The sequence below is a fragment of the Periplaneta americana genome, chromosome 9 (genome assembly GCF_040183065.1).
Source record: "Periplaneta americana isolate PAMFEO1 chromosome 9, P.americana_PAMFEO1_priV1, whole genome shotgun sequence".
Lineage (NCBI taxonomy): Eukaryota > Metazoa > Arthropoda > Insecta > Blattodea > Blattidae > Periplaneta > Periplaneta americana.
The window spans coordinates 124,947,216-124,961,021 of record NC_091125.1 but is presented as its reverse complement, the minus strand read 5'-3'; the positions used below and the strand labels follow the sequence as shown (position 1 = coordinate 124,961,021).

At 35.0% G+C, this 13,806-nt stretch overlaps 1 protein-coding gene and 1 non-coding gene across 2 annotated transcripts in view; one reads left to right on the top strand and one right to left on the bottom strand.

Moving 5' to 3' along the window:
- The window catches only part of CARPB (Carbonic anhydrase-related protein B), a 757,151-nt gene that overhangs the window by 505,117 nt on the left and 238,228 nt on the right, over positions 1-13,806 (top strand). The gene's annotated exons all lie outside the window — the stretch shown is intronic.
- On the bottom strand, positions 732-807 carry TRNAC-GCA (transfer RNA cysteine (anticodon GCA)). The gene has a single exon. It is a non-coding gene; the product is annotated as a tRNA-Cys (tRNA).

The following is a 13,806-nucleotide window of genomic DNA, read 5'->3' as shown; positions in this document are numbered from 1 at the left end:
GCAATGTTTGTTAATAGAAAGTCTGCTCTTTAAACGTGACCGAGTGACTTATCCACCGCGTCTTGATGATAAACTGGCTCTCTGTGCTGCAGCTATTCCAAGCAGACCAACCGACCTTTGCTTGGGGTGACGGCAAAGCTGAAATAGTTGACGCCTGGTTGGGGTGGAATGCGGCTGGCTTTCCTCTCCGTCTGTAGTGACGCGCCGGCTGGTTCACTCCACTGAACGCTCCACCTGACTTCGCTGTACACCTTCACCTTTCTTCATGACACAGAACTAAATCATGACACAGAACTAATTTCTAGATCTAACATGAAATTAATCGTCAACTGGAAGACATCGTATCTCTTTCCTTTTGAATGAGTTAATTGCGTATCACTGGTTTACAACCATTTTGGTTCAGAGTAACACTTTTTATTTTTCAATTCCCTGCTGACTGTTACAAAAACACAAATTCATAGTTTCCTTTTACCGCGTCTAAACTTTTAAAAATAGCCTATAATTTTTTTTTTTAAATTCCTGAGAATGTCTATGTATTTAAATAATTTATTATCAGAGTGAAAGGGGACCGATGCACAAAATTTAACAGGTGATTACGTATGTTAAATATAACAAAACTTTAAATATATCAAAAATTCATATGAATGAGGCCTCGCCCACCTCATTGAATATTACACGACTAGTGTGAACTAGTCAGTTGTATTATTACTGATAAAAACGAGAAAAATTCGCACCGGCACCGGGAATCGAACCCAGGACCTCTCAGCTCTGCGCGCTAAGCGCTCTTACCAACTGAGCCATGCCGGGACACGATCCACGGCGCCGGCCGAACCCCTCTCATAGTGCTAGCAGTTTTCATCAAACTGATGTTGAATACGGCCACAAAGTCATTTAATATGCGCTCCTGCATACATATGACGTGCATCGTCTCAAATGCAGGTAGTAAGGCCGTAAAAATAGCACTACGAGAGGGGTTCGACCGGCGCAGTGATCGTGTTCCGGCAGGGCTCAGTTGGTAAGAGCGCTCAGCGCGCAGAGCTGAGAGGTCCTGGGTTCGATTCCCGGTGCCGGTACGAATTTTTCTCGTATTTATCAGTAATAACAAAACTTTAAATTTAACTACCAGAATTACATAAAAATACCGTTTCCAAAGTCTCCTTAGCACTGAACCATGTTACAAAATATCTGTAGATGCAGTAACTAATGCAGCTTTCAATTTCTTACAACTCTTCGAAACCGACATCAAGCACTTCTTTCTATCCCTCATCATAGACGTCTTTATACTCACCTTCCTATACTGTAGAAATACCTCGCCTCTGGAATTCGTTACCTAATGACCTCAGGGACTGCCGGACTTTATCACAATTCAAAATTAAATTGGAAAATTTTGTCTTAGTTAATGTTTTTAGGTATTGCTAGAAGTATTGATTTGTGTTTTTTTTTCTTTTTCTTTTTTAATCTAGATTAAAATTGTAAGTTTCTTGTTTATGTTAGTTAATTAGTTAGGATGCAATTAATTATGATACTTAATGACTCATTTAAACTTTGTGTGACTGCAACCTGTGTATATTTTTGTGTGGCTTTACTTTGTTTATAGCCTTTTCTCTCTCTCTCTCTCTCTCTCTCTCTCTCTCTCTCTCTCTTGTGTAGCTTTACTTCTTATATAGTGTATTTATTTCTGTTTATTTCTATTGTTGTATTTGTATTCCTGGTGTTGTGGAAAAGAAGGCCTGATGACCTTAACTACATCAGAATAAATAAATAAAAATAAATAAATAAATAGCAAATATCTGTGTCATTATGACAGTTATCTTTAGTTAACTTGAAAACGATTAGAGATATCTGGAAACAAATTGCACCATTGTTTTCTTTTTCACAAAATTTCACACGATTTTAACTACCTACATGATATCCTTACTTACTTACAAATGGCTTTTAAGGAACCCGAAGGTTCATTGCCGCCCTCACATAAGCCCGCCAGCGGTCCCTATCCTGTGCAAGATTAATCCAGTCTCTATCATCATACCCCACCTCCCTCAAATCCATTTTAATATTATCCTCCCATCTACGTCTCGGCCTCCCTAAATGTCTTTTTCCCTTCGGTCTCCCAAATAACACTCTATATGAATTTCTGGATTCGCCCATACGTGCTACATGCCCTGCCCATCTCAAACGTCTGGATTTTAAGTTCCTAATTATGTCAGGTGAAGAATACAATGCGTGCAGTTCTGTGTTGTGTAACTTTCTCCATTCTCCTGTAACTTCATCCCGCTTAGCCCCAAATATTTTCCTAAGAACCTTATTCTCAAACACCCTTCCATTTAAAATTTCAAATTGCATCCAAAATGTCGGCTTTTGAGATAGCTGAGGGCTAGAACCGAATGTGTCACTGGTAGAGCATTTGATCTTACATGTATCGGTAACACCTATAGTAATCGAAAATCAAGCATATGGAAGAAATTTTTTAGTGGTTCCAGACTTTTGTTCCACCTTGTATATTCATATATTATCTAGACGAAAGATCTGTAATAAACAATAATGTATAGCATTATGGAGGGTATACAGTAATATTAAATAAAATTACTTCGATGATGGCGGCCGGGTAGCTCAGTTGGTAGAGCAGCTGGCTACGGACTGAAAGGTCCGGGGTTCGATCCCAGGTGGTGACAGGATTTTTTCTCGTTGCCAAACTTTCAGAACGGCCCCGAGGTTCACTCAGCCTCCTATAAAATTGAGTACCGGGTCTTTCCCGGGGGTAAAAGGCGGTCAGAGCGTGGTGCCGACCACACCACCTCATTCTAGTGCCGAGGTCATGGAAAGCATGGGGCTCTACCTCCATGCCCCCCAAGTGCCTTCATGGCATGTTACGGGGATACCTTTACCTTTTATTACTTCGATGATAAGTTTATCTTTATGAAGTTCATACAGAAGAGCTTTACAATTCACTTCTACGACATAACCATACCGATTAATTTGATATAATTTGCAGTGGCTTTCTAAATGGCATTTTTAACAGTGGTAATTTGAATAATTAAATTTGCTAATCACATAATTTTTCATTTTTGTATGTTTGTATACTTTCGTCAATTTCTTGGTTTCAGTACACAGTTCAAAGCTCTTTATAAGATACAAAAATTGTCCTTCGTCTTCATCACATAAAATCTTTTTTAAAGAAATAAAATGGTTGTTACTAGTGCTGAAATGCAGAAACCCCACATGTCCAGGCACTTCAGATATTTTTCCGGAAAATATTAAACAAAAAAATTTATGAATGTCAAACACTGTAACTTATTATGCTTTAATAAAAAAAATGGTCACTTCAAAATACCAAACACCTTTGAAGATAATAAGTTCTTTGTGCCTTCTGAAAAATTTACTCAAATGGACATGTGGGGTTTCTGCAATCGCGATTCAGTTATGACTGACTACGCTGTTGGAGTTTCGAATATCCGTAACCGATGTAGAAATAAATGTCCATATATTAACTAATTTCTCAGAAACACCGGATCGTGGGACATAATCAATAGGACGGAATTCCGCGTTATGAGATCAACTGACAAAAACATGTTTTCGAGATATTCACCAGTGAAGTAAATTTGACGATTTATTAAATATTTTACGCAAGAAATATTGTAACATGCATCCGTCACAAAAAAAATTGCACAAATAATAATAAAAAAGACTAACCTATTTTTAATAAGAGACCAGCTGTTGAGTTAATATTGCAAAGCAAAATAAATAAATTAATTTTATTCAATAAACGAATTATTTTGCTTATAAATGGCATCAGAGTGCAGATATCGCATTCTTGATTTTTTTCTGAGTTAAATAATCCAGCCAATAACAGATTTGTGGAAATATCTCAATTTTTTTTTTCCAAAATGTGGGTTGGTTTATTGTTGCGTACCTCCATCACCTATTTCATATGTTTCTTCATTTCGTGCATCGAATAAAATTTAGAAAATGGCGTTAGGATACATTTAGAGTTTACAACCGTTTTGTCTTTTAGATTTGAAGTAAAGATTGTTTTTATTTGTTTTTTTTTTACGAAAAATAATGTATTCATACTAAATAATTCCCGAATAAATTCACTCATAGATACTGAATATGAACAAATCGATGCACACAGATAGACAGACTCATAGAAGCCACGTCCCAAGCCACGTTTTCTGAGCATGTGGCGGCAAAGTGTTTTTTTGCTTGCTTATTTAGCGAGGCTGTATCAACTATTATATTATTTAGATTCGATGGGATAGTTGATAGCGAGATGGTATTTGGCGAGATGAAGTCTAGGATTCGCCATACTTATTGTTGGTGAAAACCTCGGATAAAATCCAATCAGGTAATCAGGCCAAGTGGGAATCGAACCCACACCTGAAAGCAACTCCGGTTCGGCAGACAAACGCCACAGCCAACTGAGTTACGACGATGGCTGCCAAAGTCGTGCATTTTCTTTGGTAGGTATCTCGAAATATATATTTTGCAGCAATACAACTCTTTCTCTTACACTTCATAGGCTATAATAAGAAAGTAGGTTAAAATTAATAATAATAACAACAAGCGAACACCTCACAGAAATAACGAGAGAAAAGGAATACATGTTGCGAAAGAGTTGATGAGGTGATCTGTTTTCACACGGCACTGAATGCAGAAGGGTGTCACACTAAAGTGGGGAACCTGCGACATAAAAACAAGTGAGCAACTTCTGTCGCTGAGAAGTGTTTCCTCCACTTTCCCCAGATTTTATTTCCACACCCTCCGTCATCACAAATTACGAAAATACAAACAGGAGAGAAAACGAGATTTCCTCGTAGCAAAATTGGTAAATATATTCACATCCAAATCTGAATTCTTATCAACTATGTCAAAAACATTTATCTCTGCAATAAAAACGTTGGATTTTCATTAATATCTGCTAAAACACACTGGTGTAAAAATGCTTTTCTCTGTCTTAGAAATGCACATCTCATTATTTGAATTCCTATTATTTGTCACTTCTGTTACTTTTAAAATACAATCATTAGCAGGTATAAGTAAACAAGAAAATTTAAGTAACCAACATATTCCATTACCAATTGCTGTGTATAATATTGTGTTGTGATTATTAGAAAGTTCGATTAACAATTCGGCGACGCCACTTGAACTCCAAGTAAGATATATTTATTGAGATATATTAAACAATATTGAATATCTATGCAATGCAAACACACGCTCTCAGAGATGCTCTGAGGTCTTCACCGAAGCTACGTAATGACAGATCTTGAGATGCGCAATAAATGCAACAATATTAATCTAAAAAGCACATTGAAATTTCTTCCTACAACCGCTTTTGTTAACATTATGTATTAGTCGTAGTGACATAAAAGAAATAAAAGTTTTAAATACTTTTTTTATTAAAAAATCTCAGGCACAACACGAAAATTTTCAGCCGCCATGGCTGCGTGGCGCCCGAAATTTGTCTACAACTAATTTTTACAAGAAGTAAAACGCATATAGACACTTTAGATCTAATTAAAGTTTGCAATTAGCAAATATACAACATAAATATATTAATAAACTTGAAATAAAACAAATTTACAGTATGAATGCGTTATTTATTAATGTCTACACATTACAATTAATGACTGTAAACATTTTAAGTATTCCAAATAAAAATTTCTCCTTTTTTCGGATAAAATATATTTTATTTCCTTATGAAGTGTCCGCTACCAAATTTTTCTATGTCCAAGTGTCCCGCCTTGCTTTGCTTTCGTATGTTCACTGAACAGCAGACCTGAACTGTGTAGATGCCGCAGGGAATTTATACTCAATACAAACTTACACTGTTTCTGGTTGCTTGGAGACTTCAGGTAACCAAACGCTGGGCTCTAGTTATTACAAATAAAACCATTACCGGATCTCCTTGTAAGTTATTAACTTCCAAATTTATAAGCTTCGTTGTGAGTTACCGAAACTCCTGTGACAGCTGCCGTATTGGGTGAAACAATACTTTAAAAAGATGAGAGTAACACATTGCTCCAACAAGCAAACATTCTAATGGGGGCAGGTAAAAAAGTTAATTTTTTTCTTCCACCATGTTAATAATGTCAAAAGAAATGCTTATACAAATTTCGGCCACTCTACCGCAATTAAGAGGCTGTCCAGAAAGTGATTTTCCATGCGGCCGTTTACAGAAGAAAGCACAATTGCATTGATAGATTCGTTGCGCTCTTTGTCAACATATCCCCCACTGGAATTGAGGCATTTGACACACCATGGAATAATTTTTTTTTTATTCTTGTGTCTTAGAAGTCAGCCGCCTGGGATCGGAACCAGCGTTTTACAGCCCTCTGCATCTCTCTGTCGATCCCGTGATATGACAAATGTCTCAATTGAGGTGAGAATATGTTTAATAGCTCCACAACTGCTGTGTCTGTTCCAATAATTTTTTCCAATGAAATTTTGTTTTCTTTCTGTTAACGGCCCCTGGCGAACTTATTTTTTACGGTCCTCGTAATTGCGGTCGAGTGGCCAAAATTTGTATAAGCATGTCTTTTGACATTATTAACATGGTGAAAGAAAAAGAAAATAACTGTTTTATCTGCCCTCATCAGAATTTTTGCTTTTAAGACGTTAGATCCACTTTACCACAGAAACGCTCACATGTAAGCCCGATGGAGACGAAGTGAGCCGAAGTTGGAGATAGACAATTTTTTTAATTACAAGAGAGCTGCATTTTTTGTGCGAGATCGTGCGTATTTGCTTGGTTTCCGCACAAAACCAATCCGCGGTAAGTCTAAAATTTCACATTCAGTATTCCCAACCTAACACACATAACAATTTCCCTCTTCTTACCGCTTAAGTGACATATTGATTTTGCTGCTTTAGGCTTTTAACATATTATTTTTAGAGACGTTCAATATAGTAATAATTGTAAATTGGAAACTTACCACTGCAATTTCACATAAATTGCACTGTTAATTATTGTTTTTAAATATTTGCAAAAATTAAGTGAACTCTACAACTCCACTAAGGTTACTGCATTCGTGATGCAAGTAACATTAAGGAAGCCGTTTGTTTTAAGTTCGCATTTATAGACTGGGGGGGGGGAGACAGACATATATCACGGCCTGCTGGAGTATAGTAAACACAGAAAATATTTTAAAGCAACAATGTTGAAGATAGATACTTTTGTTTTGCAAATTTTTCCGTTATTGAACAGAAACCAAGATGGAGATTTCATTGAAACTAATTAGAAATTCTTCTTTCAGGTATGTAATAAACGATCTTCGCACAAAATAATGTACGATACACGAGCGGTATGTTTTCTTTCAATTCTCGGAAATTAAAAAAGCTCAACTACGTTTCACTTTTTCAAACTTTTCCTCGAACATGAAAACTTCAACATACCGCTCTTGTAACGCATATTACTATTATCTGCCCTCATCAGAATGTTTGCTTTTAAGACGTTAGATCCACTTTACCACACAAACGCTCACATGTAAGCCTCGATGGAGACGAAGTGAGCCGAAGTTGGAGATAGACAATTTTTTTAATTAAAAGAGAGCTGCATTTTTTTTTCGTAAGCTGTACATCTAGAAAGTAATGGACTGTCAGGATATTTATGTCTGAATTATTTTCTCCTGGTTTTACCATACGATTTCGTAGTTTTTATGTGGGTTCCCTTAATGAATATCTGTTTACCATTGCCGCACAACTAACAGAACAAACGAACTGCGCTCAAAAACAGCCAAACTGATACTGTCACTGTCGAATGAGCGCGGACACTTGGGAACCCAGCGGTTAAGCGGCCGACCAATTTCCCGATCTAAATGCTCAGATGCACTGCATTAGTGGTATTAATTTAACTACAGTTCGAAGTACAGAAGTTATTGAGGTTCGAAATTGAACTTGGGTGGGAAACCAAAGACAATTAAAAGAAAAAAAAATACGTTTCAGAGACAGGGCTTTCTACTTGTTGTAAATTTAACAGGTTCATATACATATTCATAACGTTTTTTCGTCATCACAACACTGCGTTATTACGATATTGTTTATTATTTGTCACTTTTCATTTGTTATTTGGAGTGTTGAGCTTATAAATACGCCTTGAACTTTGAGGATTTTAAGAGCATTTGTGCTATCTATAGTCTAAAGACGATGGTGTCAAGTGGAACAAAACGAACTCTTTTGATATATTCTTCTGTTTGAGTTTAATAGAGGAGCTAAGGCAACGGAGGCGGCTCGAAATATTTTTCCCGTGTACAGGGAGAGTACCAAGGGCAGGTCTTTCACTGCAAACCAAACTTTTTCCAATCTTTCCTATTTTCTACCTTCCTCTTTCTCCATATATTTATTTATTTATTTATTTATTTATTTATTTATTTATTTTTTATTTATCTATTTATTTATCTTTTTATGTATTTAATTATTTATTTACTTATTTCTTTATTTATCTATTTATTTCTTTATTTTGCTAATAATTTAACTTAAAATATAATACGATGAAAGAGTAATGGAACGGAGAAAAATTCTCTCCAACGCCGAGATTTGAACCCGGGTTTTCAGCTCTACGTGCTGACGCTTTATCCACTAAGCCACACCGGATTCCACCCCGGCGTCGGAAGAATCGTCTCAGTTTTGAGTTCCAACTCGGAGAGAATTTTTCTCCGTTCCATTACTCTTTCATCGTATGATAACGCAGAATATCTGCATGGAAATAGCATATTACTTCGGTACATTATAATAATATATATTAAAATATAATATATACAGAAAAACATTAGCTCGCCCCTGAAAGAGTAGAACTCGTGCTCAGGGGCGGATTCCTGAATAGCAATTAATAAGTATACAATACAATTTGTCTTATGTCTGCTATGCAGTTAGAATATATACATTTAAATTTACAATTTTTAAATTTTTATAAAATCCATACATAATTTTTTTTAAATTTAATACTAGAACTAATTGACAAGATTAGGATATTTAAATATAAATTTGTTATATATTCTTGGGCCCAAATTACTACTATGATTAAATAGTGTTGCATTTTGGTTCAAACAATCTTCAAGAATTCATACATTTTGTTTCATAACTATGAGAATACAATTCAAAATTATTTCGATTTCATGTATGAATTTTATTAATACAATATAATAAATTTGTCTTATGTTAAGTACATTAAAGTCTAAAAACAATTTTTGAGATGGAAAGTCAATAGGTTTATGAAGACATATTTTAATTATTTTCTTCTGTAATAAATAAGCGCATGAAAATTGGGTTTAAATGAGCTACCCCAACCTGTAATTCCATACATAATTACCGATTGAAATAAAGTTAATATATGATCCATATATCTTAGTGTCTATCATCTGATATCTTCTTCTGCCCCAAACTCTTCTCCCGTTCACTATTCCTTCCAGTGCATCCTTCAGTAGACAGTTTCTTCTCAACCAGTGACTCAACCAATTACTTTTCCTCTTTCTGATCAGTTTCAGCATCATTTTTTCGTTACCCACTCTTTCCAGCGCAGCTTCATTTCTTATTCTGTCTGTCCATTTTACACGTTCCATTCTTCTCCATGTCCACATTTCAAATGCTTCTATTCGCTTCTCTGCACTCCATCACAATGTCTATGTTTCTGCCCCATATAATGTCACACTCCATACAAAGCACTTCACTAGTCTCTTTCTTAGTTCTTTTTCCGTAGTCCGCAGAAGATGCTCCTTTTTCAATTAAAAGCTTCCTTTGCCAGGTTGTTCTGTATGGTTGTGAAACTTGGACACTCACTTTGAGAGAGGAATAAAGGTTGAGAGTGTTTGAGAATGACAGAACAACTGGTAATATGTCTTTCATAAATTCTAACTTTCTTCTTGTACGAGAGCAGACTGGATGATAAAAACCTTCTCAACCGAATAATAACAGGCATTTCTCACATTTATTCCGCGTTTCATTTCCTCTCCAGTGTCATTTGTATTTACTACTGTTACTCCAAGGTACTTGAATTTTTCCACCTTTCCAAAGAATGAATTTGCAGTTTTTATTTTCCATTTCGTACTATGTTCTGGTAATGAGACATAATCATATACTTTGTTTTTTCGTGCTTTACTTTCAAACCTATCTCCTTATTTACTTCAACTAAAATTCCCGTGTTTCCTATAATAGTTTGTGGATTTTCTCCTAACATATTCACGTCATCCGCATAAACAAGCAGCTGATGTAACCCGTTCAATTCCAAACACTCCCTGTTTTCCTGGACTTTCCTAGTAGCAAATTCTATAGCAAAGTTGAAAAGTAAAGGTGATAGTGCATCTCCTTGCTTTAGTTCGCAGTGAATTGGAAAAGCGTCAGATAGAAACTGGCCGATACGGACTCTGCTGTAAATTTCACTGAGACAGATTTTAGTTAATAGAACTTGTTTCTTGGGAATAATAATAATAATAATAATAATAATAATAATAATAATAATAATAATAATAATTATAACAATAATAATAATAATTATAATAATAATACTTACTTACTTACTTACTTACTTACTTACTTGCTGGCTTTTAAGGAACCCGAGACCTCACATAAGCCCGCCATTGGTCCCTATCCTGAGCAAGATCAATCCAGCCTCTATCATCATATCCCACCTCCATCAAATCCATTTTAATATTATCTCCCCATCTACGTCTCGGCCTCCCCAAAGGTCTTTTTTCCTCTGGCCTCCCAAATAACACTCTATATTCATTTCTGTATTCGCCCATACGTGCTACATGTCCTGCCCATCTCAAACGTCTGGATTTAATGTTCCTAATTATGTCAGGTGAAGAATACAATGCGTGCAGTTCTGTACTGTGTAACTTTCTCCATTCTCCTGTAACTTCATCCCTTTTAGCCCCAAATATTTTCCTAAGCACCTTATTCTCAAACACCGTTAACCTAAGTTCCTCTCTCAAATTGAGAGTCCAAGTTTCACAACCATAAAGAACAACCGGTAATATAACTGTTTTATAAATTCTAACTTTCAGATTTTTTGACAGCAGACTGGATGATAAAAGCTTCTCAACCGAATAATAACAGGCATTTCCCATATTCATTCTGTGTTTAATTTCCTCCCGAGTATCATTTATATTTGTTATGTTGCTCTCAGGTATTTGAATTTTTCCAACTCTTCAAAAGATAAAATTCCAATTTTTATATTTCCATTTCGTACAATATTCTCGTCACGAGACATAATTATATACTTTGTCTTTTCGGGATTTACTTCCAAACCTATCTCTTTACTTGCTTCAAGTAAAATTCCCGTGTTTTCCCTAATCGTTTGTGGATTTTCTGCTAACATATTCACGTCATCCCATAGATAAGCAGCTGATGTAACCCGTTAAATTCCAAACCTCTCTGTTATCCTGGACTTTCCTAATGGCATACTCTAGAGCAAAGTTAAAAAGTAAAGGTGATAAATAATAATAATAATAATAATAATAATAATAATAATAACTTGTTTCACTCTCTTCACTTTATAGCCTAGATTGCACTTAGGTTGGAAATCTGCGCGAGTTGAAACCTGAACTCAGTGTTTATAGTAAAATCTCGAACATCATAGACGGCAAATTAACGCAGAATTTCGACGTCTTACTGCAACGCGATGTAATTACGTCGCTCCGCTCCGATCCCATCCCGTTATGTGTGAAGAGCATGACACAATCAATGCAGTTGCTTCATCATATTAGATCAGTCAGTCATCTTCCTACCTACTGACACGAATGATGTTCTTCATTAACCTTGGACGTGTGTCGCCTTCCAATCATTTGCTCTAGATCACAGATTAACGCAGAGGTCTCTGGGTATGATCGTACTGAGAATGGCTTGCGGCGCGCGAATATTAATCAAAACCATTACGATTGCTTCTTTCCGCTTCTTTAAACTATAGTGATTCGGACTATTTCAATAATTAGAAACTATAGCACCATGACAGTGTCAGGAATAACGACATACTCAGAAAACGTCTGCCTCATAGCCACTCTCTCTACGAAAGGTTGCAAATGACCAGTTCTGCAGTGGACATCGATGAATTTTATGGCATATCTTCAGCTAACTTTTGGACCATAAATTTCTTTCTTTCTTTGTTTTGTTTTATTACATAATTTGATAACGACTTATAAATTATTCTGATGTAGGGACGAGGACGTTCTTTGACCATCACTACACTGACTCATCAGTCGTGTAGTCATAACGTCACAGGGCCACCGCTAAGATAACACGGGACAGCACAAAAATGTATCTACATCAAATAGTACATTTATCTTAATACTTATTTAAAGGCGATTTATTAACGTAAGGAAAATAAATAATTTATTATTTCATGTGTATATTTGTACGTTGACTATTTTTTTCGTTTGTTCGGTTATTCACTCTTAAAATTGAAGGGTTCAGAACCATAATGGGCCAAGCGCCATTTACTAAAACCGTAGAAAACAAGGGTTAAAATGAAGTTATTACCATAATTCAATGGAAACATAATATAGCAAGTAATATAAAGTAGCCTATACATATTAAAACGAAATGATATGCCAATCTTTATTAAACTATGGTATTCACTTAACTTTAACCCTTGCTTCCTCCGTTTTTAATAAATGGCGCTTGGCCCACTATGGCTCTGAACCCTTTAATTGCCCTATTATTCATCCCTTTATTTTTACCAACATTTTATTGATTTATATAATTATTTTATATTTCATTCCTTGTTGTATAAATTTGTTACTCCTTTCTTAATACAGTATCATTTTATTTTTTTATTTTTATTTTATTATTCTTCGACCATTCACTCCTACATTCCTTATTTGTTTCTTCGTTCATTTTAAAATTCGTCTTAACACATATTCGCAGATTTATTTACCTTTTCTGATACTAACGCATTAATTTTTACTGATTTTTTTATCTGTCGTTCGGTCATTCGTCATTAATCATATGGAGATTTAATGTTTAATTCCGTCCTTCTTTATTTATTATTGAAATATTCGTTGACTTATTTGTCTTCATATTCATTCCTTCATTCGTCAGTTGCTTTCTTGTCCTTTCAATCGTTCAATTTCACATTTGTTTGTTCTTTAATTTTATTATTTGGTAACACGTTCATTTTCATATTCATCCATTAATTCATCTGTTGATCCTCTTTTTTCAAGAGATGAACGAACGGATGAATATGAAAATTAATGAACGAAGAACGTGTCGACAATTAATTAAAGAACAATTAATTAATTGTTCACATGCTCTTTCATTGGTTGAATTTCACATTCACTCATTCATTAGTTGTTCTTAGTTCAGCCACTCATTCAACTTTTTTCTTTCTGTAATGATTTACATGTTTGTGAATGTGTTTAATTTTGAACATATCTGGTCATCACATAATTATTTCCCTTGTTTCTTCACGCATTTCATTCCACACTCGTTTGTTATTCAATTAATTCTTCACTTGTTCATTATTTCATCCAATTTCCCATTCATTCTGTCATTAGTTTTTGTTGAATTGTGTGTTTATTCATATCGCACATTTGTGGGATCATTAATGCATTTTTCGTTTTTTTCATGATAACGATTTTTACCCATTTATTGAACCTTTTTTTACACTCACATCTGTTAATTAAATTTCAAATTAGTGCACTTACTAATTAATTATTTTACTTGTTTTTTTTTTCATTGCTTCAAATGGCCAATTTTTTCATCTTTTCTACGTATATATTCATGTTCAATTTTTCCTTCGTGCACTTGTTTTTGCATCAATATTTTTTATATACATTCAGCCTACTAGTGCTATTTATTGAGTCGTATTTCTTCTATAAT